This window comes from Dromiciops gliroides, chromosome 3 (genome assembly GCF_019393635.1).
Source record: "Dromiciops gliroides isolate mDroGli1 chromosome 3, mDroGli1.pri, whole genome shotgun sequence".
Taxonomy (NCBI): domain Eukaryota; kingdom Metazoa; phylum Chordata; class Mammalia; order Microbiotheria; family Microbiotheriidae; genus Dromiciops; species Dromiciops gliroides.
The window spans coordinates 546,157,776-546,171,239 of NC_057863.1; positions in this window are offsets into that span (position 1 = coordinate 546,157,776).

The window sequence follows — 13,464 nt, forward strand, 5'->3', positions numbered from 1 at the left end:
TTTTAGTGAGGCAATTGGGGTTAAGTGACTTGCCCAGGGTCACACAGCTAGTAAGTGTTAAGTGTCTGAGGCTGGATTTGAACTCAGGTACTCCTGACTCCAGGGCCGGTGCTCTATCCACTGCGCCATCTAGCTGCCCCCTGATCGTGGAGAGTTTTAAAGGCTGAGCTTGTATTTTATCCTACAGGCTATAAGAAGCCATTGAAAGAAATGAGTGGGACCAGATTTCTGGTTGAGAACCTTCCCTTTCAGACTGATAAAGGCCTAATTGACACAGAAATTACAGAATTGTGTAATATCAGGGCCAAAAGGCCCTTAAAAGTCACCATGTCCAATCCCCTCATTTTAGAGATAGAGAAACAGCACATGGGAGGGGAAGACATGAGTCCAAGGTCACACTCCATTATCTTCCCCCATTAGACTGTAAACTCCTTGAATGGAGGAAATGTCTGCTTTCTTTTGGATTTATATCCCCAGTTCTTAACCCAGTGTCTGACCCATAGTAGGCACTTAATAAATGTTTATTGACTATTATTGACTATCAACACATATAACAGTGAAAACAGAGACAGAATTTTCTGTCTCCCAGTCCAACTCTTACCTTCACAGAACCTGGAAAAGTAGCACCCCAGTCAAGTCTGGCTCAGCCCATAATATTTATTACTATTAACAGCAAGAATGCTAATGGCTCCCAAGAGTGCAGTGCTTTGTTGTTAACATTTCCTGTAAGGTAGGTGATAGTATGAATCTTGCGTTCATTTTACAGATAAAGAAACTGAGGCATAAAGCACTGTATTAACATCAGTGAGGCAACCTTGGAATCCTAACATTCAAATCCTGCCTCTGAGGCATACTTTCAGTGTGCGTGTATGTGTATGTGTGTATGTGTGTGTATGTGTGCATGTGAGTGTGTGTGAGTGAGAGAGAGAGAGAGAGAGAGAGAGTGTGTGTGTGTGTGTGTGTGTGTGTGTGTGTGTGTGTGTGTGTGAACCTGGGGAAATCACTCCATCATTGAATGTCTCAGTTTCCAAGATCACTCTAAGGCTATACATGTTGGCTCAGATACTGGTCTACATCAGCAGAGGAACTTCCTTATTGGGAGTGCTGTAGATTATTGAAGTTATAAGTCTGGTACCAAAACCAGTTTTTATTTACCCAATAATGCCCCAAGGTGGGCTTCCCTCTCTTCTCTCTAGGACTCTGCTGTTTTGGGGCACCTTCAGAAGTGCTGGGGCTAAGGTTGGTATTCCCATTCACACAGACTCCTCAGAAAACAAGGCAGCCTCTAAACACACCCATACATATACCTCCCACACATATGCCTACATACACATACCCAAATACCCTTACATATACCTAAACATATACATCCATGCATACACGCTGATGCATATTCACACCCACACATCCATACTCACATATACACCCACACACATATATTTACATGCCCTTTCCAGCTGCTGAAGATTGGTCAGTAAGAGTTAAAGTCATTTACAGACCTTAGCTCTGGTACTTTTTCTCCCTAGTCTAGCAGCCCTAAGCCTCATCAGTGTTCCTTCCTTCTGTGCTGAGGTCAATGTGCAGTATCTGTTACCATGGGAACACATTCTCCTCCCTATACTTTCCCATCCCCCTAGTCTTTACCTCCTCAGAATGAGGGTTCTCTGAGGGTTGGACTTGCCCATTCAGACCAGGGGCTCTCTGAGGGCAGAGTCTTGTTTCCTCAGGCCATGAGCTTACTGAGAGTAAGGACTGCATTCCCTCTCTCATATACAGGGCTCCCTGAAGTCAAATAGTATGACTCTCCCTCAGATGAGGGCCATTAGGGAAATAGACAATAAGAGGAAAAGTCCAGATGCAGTCACAGTGACATAAATATGAGAGTTGTTTTTTTTAAAGGAATGCCGAGTCTTCCCCCCTCCCTTTCCCTTTGGCTCATCAATCTCCCTTTCATATCAGGAAGGCAGTTTCATTTTATTGATCTATGAGGCATCACCCAGAGCAGCCTAGACTCCATCTTCCCTGAGCCCTGAAATCTCAACCCACTGCTGCCCCATGATTCAGTCTTGGCAAGCTTGTAATAAGAAGTAATCTCTTAATTACTGCTCATCTCTGCTCAGGGAGCCAGAATCTGCTGTGGATGTGAAAGCCAAATAGATGCTAACTGGTTGAGGTCAACTAGGGAAGGGTCCTTGGAGGACACAAGTTTTGATCCATGATTTAAAAGACTGGAGGAATGGAGTGGTTGGTGCCTGTGGAATCTTGGAGACAGAATTGTCCTTAATCAATCAATAAATATTTATTAAGTATTTACTATGTACTAGACACTATTCTGTGTGCTACAAATACATGTACAAAAAAATAAAACAATCCCTACCCACAAGGAACTTGCATTCTAATGGGAGATGGAAGTATATGGAATTGTATTTGTACAATTATATACAGTATATATATAAAATGAATGAATACAAAAATATACATATGATGTAGTTTCGGGGTGATAACACTAGCAGTTGTTATTGTTCCGTTGATTTTCAGCAGTGTTTGATTCTCTGTGACCCCATTTGGGATTTTCTTGGCAAAGATACTGGAGTGCTTTGCCATTTCCTTCTTCAACTCATTTTATAGAAGAGGAAAGTGAGGCAAAGAGGTTTAAACTGACTTGCCCAGAATCATACAGCTAGTAAGTGTCTGAGGCCAGATTTGAGCTCAGGAAGGTGAGTCTTCCTGATTTTAAACCTAGATCTCTATCCACTGCAACAACTTGGCAGTTTGAGGGAATCATAAACGGCTTCATGCAGAAAATGAACCTCATCTTAAAGGAAGATAGGCACTGGGACAGCTAGGTGGTGCAATGGATAGAGCACCGGCCCTGGAGTCAGTAGTGCCTGAGTTCAAATCCAGCCTCAGACAGTTAACACTTACTAGTTGTGTGACCCTGGGCAAGTCACTTAACCCCAATTGCCTCACTAAAAAAAAAAAAAGTAATATAGGCACTCTATGAGGTCGAGAAAGAAAGAAAATACATTCTAGGCATGTAGGACAGCTAGTGCAAATACATGGAGAGTGGGGAATGGTATGTTGTATATGAGGAACAGAGAGATGGCCAGTTTGACTGGATCCCAAAGTGGAGGAGAGGTAATGTCCAATGAAGCTGGAAGGGTAGGTTGGGGTCAGGTTTTAGAGGGCTTCAGAAACCAAACGGGGGTATTTATATTTTATTGATACAAAGCTAGTGAAGTTTATTGAGGAGCTGAGTCACATGGTCAGACCAACCATTAAAGAAAATTATGTTGGCCCCTCTATGTAGGGACAGACTATTATAGAGAGAAACTTTAGTCAGGGAAATCAGTTAGAAGGCTGTTGCAATAATCTAGGTGAGAAGTGATGAGGGGCTCAACTAAGGTGGTAGCCATGGAAATGGAGAGAAGGAATCAGGTCTGAGAGGTGTTGAGATAGTAAAGATGCCACAATCTGGCAACTAATTGTACATGGGCAGTAAGAGAAAATTAGGGGACTAGAATATTGCTGAAACTACAAAGCAGGGACACTAGAAGGATCGTGGTGACATACAGAAATAAGAAATTTTGGATAGTGAAAGATTGGATAAAGTGCAATAATGATTTTAATTTTGGACATGTTGAGTTTATAATATCTCTAAGACATATAGTTTGAGTATCCAAAGGCAACTGGTCATATGAGACTGAGGGAGAGAAACTGGAGCTAGATAGCTAGAAATACACATACACAGATATATAGATATAGATATAGATATAGATATAGATATAGATATAGATATAAATATAGATATATAGATATAGATACACACACAGACACACATAATCCCCTCTTGGATCACTGCCTTGTTGTGGAAATTATGAGCTATGCTATACAGAGTTACCTAAGACAGCAGGTCATAATGGAGAGTTCTGACAAAAGGTGATCCACTGGAGAAGGAAATTATATTTCCAAGAAAACTCCATGGACAGCATTTAGATGATAAAATATATGACAGCAGAAGATGAACCCTTCAGATCAGAAGGACCCGACATGCTATGGTCCATGGGGTCATGAACAGTCAGACACAACTGAATGACTGAAGAACAGATATATACATAAACATATATTTAGCAAGTATGCTCTGGTCTCACTCTACCACAGTAAGAACTGATACATCTTGTCAGGGTTCCAGGAATATCCTCAGGGTATAAGGGGTATTTCATCCCTAATGGCATTGGCTCAAGCCCCCATCAACTGTGTTTTTCCCACTATGCAGTGACAATGAATAGTGCCCATTTCCATTTAATCAGGTAAGATCAATTAGCTTTCAGAAAAGAACATTTGCTGTGAAGATAGAGCAAGAGCAAAAGTACAGATATTTCTTCCCAACATCTTATGGGCACACTCTCCCTTATTTTACCTTGGCTCCTAGGGATGGTGAATTCAATTCAATTGCTACATACAATCAGCCTCAGCAAATTCATATCTAAATGCAGCATTGCTACTGAATAAGTCCCTGCCTCAACTACCACTGAGCTAAGTCCCCAAAGTCACTACTTGCTTTTCTAGATATTTATAGGGGACTAGTTGCAAAACATAGGTGCTTTCCTGACCTTTTTTATCTCATTAGGTTGGAATCTCCCATATTTTCACTTAATGAAGACTAACATATCACAAAGGGGAAATTATGAAGGTTTTTTTTTTTCATAGAGCCATATCAGACTCAGGAAAAAGACTCTTCAAGGCCTTTCCATATGCCATAAGGGAAGAAATCAAATCAAGAGTGAGCAGCTGAAGAGGAAACGGCAGAGGCTGTAGTTACTAAGCCTTTTTGATTGTCTCTACAGCCAATCAAAGAGCATCTTACTGAGTATGTCTACACAGGAACAAACTTCTCTCCTAGGCACTTCTATTCCATGTTACCATGAGTCCCTACTCCCTTCCATGTGTTGAGTAATAGAGAATTATTGAAAGTGATCTATGCATATGTCAGATCCCAAACACAAACACACACACACACACACACTACCACCACCACCACTATCATCATCATCTATGTAGAGATAGTAGTTAAACCCAAAGGACCTGATGAGATTATCAAGAGAGAGGGTGGAGAGAGAGAGAGAGTAGAAGAGAACTAAGGGAAGAACCTTGGGGTACATCCACAGTTAGGGGACATGACGAAATAACAAAGGAGACTAAGAAGAAGTGTTCAGACAGGAAGGAGGAGAACCAGGAAAAAGTAGGGTCACAAAAATCCATAGTATCCAAGAGGAAAGGGTCATCAATAATGTCACATTAGACAGATAAGTCAAGGAGTATTAGCACCAAGAAATGACCATATGATTGGACAGTTAAAGAGATCACTGGCAACTTTGGAGAAAGCAAATGAAGTCAGGGGATGAAGCTGAAGCCAAATGGCAAAGGATTGAGGATCAAGGGAGGGGAAAGGAAGCCAAGTCACTGAATAAAGCCTTTTCAATTTTCATGAGAGAAAGATATGGTAGGGGTTGGTAGGATCTAGTGAAGGCTTTTGTTTGTCAGGGCAATGAGGGTTAAGTGACTTGCCCAGGGTCACACAGCTAGTAAGTGTCAAGTGTCTGAGTCTGGATTTGAACTCAGGTCCTCCTGAATTCAGGGTTGGTGCTTTGCCCACTGTGCCACCTAGCTGCCCCCAAGTGAAGGCTTTTTGAAAAGACAATACAGAAGGAAGCTGTGGATAGGGAAATAATAAAGATATTGGAGGGGTGATTGAAGATTCACCCCTCTGGAGAAGAAAGAAGAAGCTGGAATCTAGGGCATATGTAGAGGGATTGACCTTGACACCGAAGGCAAAGTTAAGGGTGGAAAACATACATTTCTAAGATAGCCAATCACATGGCTGTGAGATTCCTCTGGATGAATTCATTAGCTCATGAATAGGAGCAGAAGAGGTAGATAGTGGAAGGAGTTCAGGGCCGAGGTTTGGCAAGAGATGTGGGCCAGTAAAACAAGGGGCCAAGGGACAGTATAGAGCTGAAATGTCTAACTATTGTCTTTGTAATAGACAGGGAGAAAGTGAAATTAGAGCAGGGATAAATGGCCTGAGAAAGTAACATGGGATGGAGGAAAAGAAGGTTGATGGGGGTGAAGAATAGGCTTAGAAGGGATGAGGCATAAGAAGAGGTGGGATGATAGGATTTCATGATAAGGTTGGAGAATGTCAGATCATCCAAAAAAGGAAGTAGAATACTTGAGTGTAATGGTGAGATCTAGTGTGTGACCATGTCTGAGGTAGAGTGCAGGAATAGGTCATGGGACTTAAGGAAGCTGGGGAATTGGGAGGTTAGACAGTTTGCAGAAGCATCTATGTGAGTATTCAAATCTCCTAGTACTAAGGACAGAATTTTTTGCAGAAAGATGGTATGCTAGGAGCTGAATTCCTTGAAAAGGGATAGAGAATGATCTGGAGTCATTATATTACAGTCATCATAATTTGTATTGAATTGAAGGGGAAATGTTGCTGAGTGAAAGAAGTAGAGTGTGGAAGAGCCAATTTCTCCTCCAGGACCAGTTTGAGGAGATGGGGGAAGCAGGAAAGAGGGTACAATGCTAGATGGGCTGGTCATTGAATGGAAGCCAAGTTTGAGTAAGGGATAATAGAAGGGTGTGAGAGAAAGGTTCCAAGATGAAGGGAGCTTCTTCACTAGGGAGCAGGAATTTCAGAGGGCACAGTGGAAATGCTGTGCAGGGTAAGAGTGGGACATGGGTGGGGTTGGGATAAGAAGAATGGAGATGGGAGAACAGGAGGGGGAGGAGGAAGAGGAGGAGGAGGATAGTTTTCTAGTGTGAGAAAATAATGGGTTTTGGAACGCCCAAAGGCCCCATCTTGAGGAGATTGATTAAATTGACTGAATTCACTGATTAACTCACTTTAAGTTAATTCAATTAAAACCACACCCACCTATTTTCTAATGAAGAAATCAAAGCTATCTATTGCCATATGAAAAAATGTTCTAAATCACTATTGATTAGAGAGATGCAAATTAAAACAACTCTGAGGTACCACCTGACACCTATCAGATTGGCTAATGTGACAAAAAAGGAAAATAATAAATGTTGGAGAAGCTATGGAAAAATTGGTACACTAATGCATTGTTGGTGGAGCTGAGAGCTGATCCAACCATTCTGGAGAGCAGTTTGGAACTATGCCCAAAGGACTATAAAGCTTTGCATACCTTTTGACCCAGAAATACCATTATTAGGACTTTTCCCCAAAGAGATCATAAAAAAGGGAAAAGGACCCACATGTACAAAAATATTTATAGCTGCTCTTTTTGTGATGGCAAGGAATTGGAAATTGAAGGGATGCCCATCAATTGGGGAATGGCTGAACAAGTTGTGTCAGGTGGTACCTCAGAGTTGTTTTAATTTGCATCTCTCTAATCAATAGTGATTTAGAACATTTTTTCATATGGCAATAGATAGCTTTGATTTCTTCATTAGAAAATAGGTGGGTGTGGTTTTAATTGAATTAACTTAAAGTGAGTTAATCAGTGAATTCAGTCAATTTAATCAATCTCCTCAAGATGGGGCCTTTGGGCATTCCAAAACCCATTATTTTCTCACACTAGAAAACTATCCTCCTCCTCCTCTTCCTCCTCCCCCTCCTGTTCTCCCATCTCCATTCTTCTTATCCCAACCCCACCCATGTCCCACTCTTACCCTGCACAGCATTTCCACTGTGCCCTCTGAAATTCCTTGTAATGGAATGTAATGGAATGCTATTGTGCAGGCAGATTTCAGAGAAACTTGGAAGGACTTACATGAACTAATGCTGAGTGAGATGAGCAGAACCAGGAGAACATTGTACACAGTATCAACAACATTGTGTGTTGATCAACTGTGATATACTTGATTCTTCTCAGCAATACAATGGTCCAAGATAGTTCCAAAGGACTCATGATGGAAAATGCTCTCCAAATCCAGAAAAAAAAAAAGAACTGTTCAATCTGGATGCAAATTGAACCATACTATTTCTATTGTTTTTGTTGTTGTTGCTTTTCTTTTTTGAGGTTTTTCCTTTTTGCTCTGATTCTTCTCTCATTACATGACTAATGCAGAAGTAGTATGTTTAATGTGATTGTACATATATAACCTATATCAGATTACTTGCTGTCTTGGGGAGGGAAGGAGAAAAATTTGAAACAAGAAATCTTATAAATACAAATGTTGAAAACTATCTCTACATGTAACTGAAAAATAATAAAATACTTATATGGAAAAAAACACACCTGCCTGGCCCTCAAGAGGGTGTGTTCTCAGAGGAGGTGGACTCTGACCTCAATACGGGACCACCCTCAAGTCCAGTGAGCCAATGGATTTGGGCAATGCTAGCCAATTAGGTTTAAGCAGTGAGTACGGACCACCTCTCCTCCAGACTCAGAGGAGGCTATAACTAGGAGTGGGTCTCTCGAACAGGCTCATGGTGGAGGACTTGAGGAAGAACCAGGCCAGGCTGGAGCTCTAGGCTAGATAGGCCTTTTCTTAACTTTCTTACCCAGGTGATCTCTTTTTACAAATACTTGGTATGCTTTAATAAATGCTCAAGCTAAATGCTGTTGCTAAAGCTTCTAATTTATAAGTAACAAATATATTAGACACCTTAGCTAATTTTCCCTAAACTTGGGACAGAAATAAGTTCACCACACATTTAATTTTACACATCACACTAGCATTGATTAGTATAGCAATATGGAGAGAAACAGGAGGAATCAAGGAGGTAATAATAGGAGACAGATGAAGAGTGAAACTCAGTCTCTAAAGAATGTTGCAAAGGAAGTTGGACTAGACCTGAACCTTCTTCTATTGGGGTGACTGATAGAAGGAAATGATACAGTGGCAGAGTGGGGAAAGAAGTGGGGGTAGAGCAGGGTACAGTGGTCCTTCCCCACCCATCAGCCAGGCTTGGGTCTGGGTTCAGCCTAGGCTTTCCAGGTCTAGCTGCTTCTGTTCCTTCTCTGGTATATCTAGTGGGAGGTGGGGGGAGACAGAACTGGTCCACTGGTCCTGGGTCTAGGATTGACCCAATGCTCTTCTTCTCAGATGGCATCCACAAGGCTAGGAGCCCACCCTAACCATAAAGACCCAGTTCAAATCTCCCTTCCTCTAGGAAGTCCTCTGTGATTTAGCCAAATCTGGGAAACTTCAAACACTCTAAGGTATTCCCAGAGAGAAGTGATAGAAAGGAGACACAGCCTACTAGTCTGGAAAGAGCCCTGAGCTGGAAGAGAGTAGGGCCTTGCTTATACCTCTAACACCAATTTTTCATGCAAGGGAAATCCCTCCCCTCATTTAGACTTCAGTTTCCTCTTCTCTAAAAGGAGAGAATTCAATTAAATAAAGTCTCTACATTTTCTTCCAACTTTATCATCCTATGTTCCAAGATCCCTTCTATTCTTAGCTACATTGATTTTATTTATACAAAAAAATTTTATTTAAAATAATCAAAATTATCCATTTTACACTTCAACAATGCTTTCACCTTATAATATAGTTTAAGGCCTGATACTGCTGAATCTCCTTACTTTACATCTTTTCCCCTCTGGTTTCTTTGAAATTCCTGACCTTTTGTTCTTCCAAATGACCTTTGTTATTATTTTTTCTAATTCAGTAAGTTAATTTTTTAGTAATTTAATTGGGATGGCATTGAATAAATAAATTAGGTAAAATTGTTATTTTTTAATTATATTGGCTTTACCTACCTATAAACAAATATTACTCCAATTATTTAGATCTCATTTTATTTGTATCAAAAGTGTTCTGTGTTTATGTTTACATGGTTCCTGCATCTGTTTTGAAGGAAGTTTACATTCTAATGGGAAAAGACAACACTATAAAGGGTTGTGTTAACCCCAAAGTGGAAAGAAAAAAAAAAGAAACCAAGCAGCAATTGTACTGAATAGCTAAGAGGGTAAGTCATTTCCACTCTCTAAATCTCCTACCAAAATGAGGGGATTGGACTAAAAGGTCTCTAAAATCCCTCCCAGCTCTAACACTATTTGTTTTGTGTACTTTCTGCAGCAAGGTTTAGTGGAAACAGCCCAGTCCTTTGAACCTGGAGACCTGAATTCAGATCCTGTCTCCGACATTAACTAGCTATGTGTCCAACCTTAGGCAAATCTCTTTCCCTTTCTGAAATTCAGTCTTCTCAATTAAATGAGAATGATAATAATGGCCTACTTACCTCACAGGGCTTGGGTAAGGACAAAGATCAGTAAAACTCACAGCTGTAACAACAGGAGTTTGAGATGTCTTCATTCCTTAAGGTCTCTTCCAGCTCTATCATCCTATAAGCCTAAATCCTTTTTTATTAACTTGTAGGGTGGCCTATGCTCTTGAAGCTTTAATTTATACACATGACCTTTCCCATCCTCTGGGAAGAGTGACTGGCACCATGAATTTCCCCACAGAAGTAGTGCTGGATCCTTCACATTCCAGCACCGAGACCAACAAATCACTGGTATGATCCTGACTCCCCCAGATGGAGGGTTGGGGGGCCTTGACCCACAGAGTGGGACCTACAGGGACTTCCCCTCAGCAAAGGGGTAATTTCCTTGGAGGAATGCAAGGGGTGAAGAGGGATCTTAGGCATAGAAAACAGAACATGAGGTCTCTTAGACAAATAGAATGTCAGTTCTGGAAGAGAGCTCAGAACAAAATGTCAGAGCTGGCAGGGGTTTGGGAACATGGAGTATCAGAGCTGGAAGGGGCATCTAGGGTAGGGACTAAACCTGGGATTTCATTGGCTTGAGAAATACCATCTGCTGAAGCAAGTCTTCACCTTCTCTGCAACTTATATTCTTAGTTACCTAGAGGATAAGAGGGGAATTGACCTGCTCAAGGTCACACAACCAATCTGAATCAGAGATGGGACTAGAACTCAGGTCTTACCACCTCTAAAACTAACATTCCATCTACTATACCATGCAACCTTCCTAAGATCTTTAAGGAAGAGACTTTGGAACATAGAAGTCAGAGCTGGGAGAGCCCTTAGAACATAAAACGTCAGAGCTGGGAGGAGCCATAAAATATTGAATGTCAGAGATGGTTGTTGTTTGTCCTTGTTCTTGAAGAGGACCATGATGTCAGGGTGATGTCATGACTTGCAATGAATTGGACTTAAGTGAGGGAGGGCTGTGCAAGGTCACCAACCTCATTCTGTCCTCCAGAGCCATCTGAATCCAGTGGCAAGATATACATCAGGAGGACTAGAGATAGCCCCAGATGTTTAAGGCAATTGGGGTTAAGTGACTTGGAATGTCAGAGCTGGAAAGGACCTTCAAATACAGAAAGTCAGCTCTGGAAAGAAATTTGGAACATAGAAGGTCAGAGCTGGAAGGAACCTTAGAACTTAGAATGTCAGAACTAATAGGAACCTCAGAAGCTATCTAGTTCAACTGCTTCATTTCACGGAAGAAAGATCCAGAGATTTATTTTGTCATAGGCGATGGTTTCCCCCTATTCTATTCCTATCTATTCCCAAATAAAGATAATATGGGAGATCAAAGAAACATAAAATTTCAGAGCTGAAAGGTATTTCAGAAGTAATCTAGTCCAATTTCATATGTATGAATACATGAGACAAATGTGTCCAATTATTACAGTCATTGATAGACCTGAGGTAGGGAGCACATGGCTGAACATTTGGTAAATACTAACTGAATTTTCCAATACTAGGCATGGGTGTGCATTGAGGTATCCATTAATTCTGGCCTGGTCCACTTCATGAGCAATCACAAATATTTGTGAGGCAGTTGCCTAGGGTCAGGTCTCAGATTGGGGTTGAGGTCAGAGTCAGTCTGTGACCAGGGTAAAGGCTGTGATTCTCATTCTGAGACTATGATTCCAATGATGTCATCTCAACCCTCTAAGATCTCAAGAAGGGACTTTGTGTCCCAAAGCTGCCTTATGTAAAAGTTGGAGGGAGGGAGTAGGTCTTAACTGCCTCCTCTGGCACAGAAATAATTTCCAGCAGAAAGGCGAGCAAAGGAAATGGGAGGATTATGAGAACTTTATCTGGGATCTTCAGAGCAAGATGCAGATTCAGTGGCATGAGAGTGAGCAGAAGATGGAGAGTCCCATCATTGGTAAACTTCACTTTTTGACCTTCTACAGGAAGCCCAGCAATTACGGGGATTTTTTTTTATTCCTTAAAGCTGCCTTGATAAGGGGCCAGGGTCTGTGAGAGATTAGAGAACAAGTACACAGGATGCAAGTCTTAACCTCAGACCCAGAATGCATTCTAAACCCTCAGTCTAAATAGACTGAGCCTTGCTCTTAGTCCTAAACTGAGGCTTGACCTTGGACCCAGACAGATCTCTGACTTAGTCCTGACCATATTGCCTAGTTCCAGAATAAACCCTGGCCTGGGTCATATATTGAAGCTTTGGCCTTTCTTATTCTGTGCTTTAACCACTAAACTAAGATCTGCTCAGACCTGTCAATAAGCAAAACTGCAAATTCTCTTTCTGTGTTTGACCTGCAGTGGGTAGAACAAGCTGGTGGCAGGAGGGATGGAGACATCTCTGGAGTTGGTGTTTGAATGTCTTCAGGAGAAGAGATATGCTGGACCACTAGATTGGGCTCCCTTCTATTATACAGGTACCCAATCAGCCCCCAAGAACTGTCTTGGATCTCCTGGAATTATTGGCCCCAGTGCACAACTGCACTCATTTTCATGGGAGCCACACATCTTCAGCAGGCTCATTAGTGAGGAGTGTTGGATATCATAGAGTTGGAAAGGGCTCCAAGAGGTCTTCTTGTCCAAATACTAATCATTATCTGGCCTCTGCTTAGAAGCCCACTATCTCCTGAGGCAAACCATTCCACTTTCAGATAGGTCTAATGTTAGGAACATTTTTCCTTGAATCAAGTCTAAATCTGATATTTTGTAACTTCCCCACATTCTTCCTGTTTTTTTCTTCTGGGAAAAAATAGAAAAAGTTAAATGAGGTAATCTATGAACAGTGCTTGGCAAACCTTACAACACTATACAAATCTTAGCAGTAATTATTGTTATGATTAAAACACTTTCTTGTCTTTTTTGACATAGTAGTATAATATAATAATTTAAAATATAAATGGCATTTCCTTTAAATCCTGTGTATGGGGGTGGGGGGAGCAGCTAGGTGGTGCAGTGGATAAAGCACCAGCCCTGGATTCAGGAGGACCTGAGTTCAAATGCAGCCTCAGACACTTGACACTTACTAGCTGTGTGACCCTGGGCAAGTCACTTAACCCTCATTGCCCCCCACACACACACACAAATCCGTGCATTTTTAAATCTCTTTTCCACACAATACACCTTGCCATTATTTTCCTCTCAAATGAAGAGTCCCCAGGTCTCCTAACCTATCTACCTATGATATTGTCTCCAGTTCTTTCATCATACTAATCACTCATTAGAATCTGGAGGGGTTTACT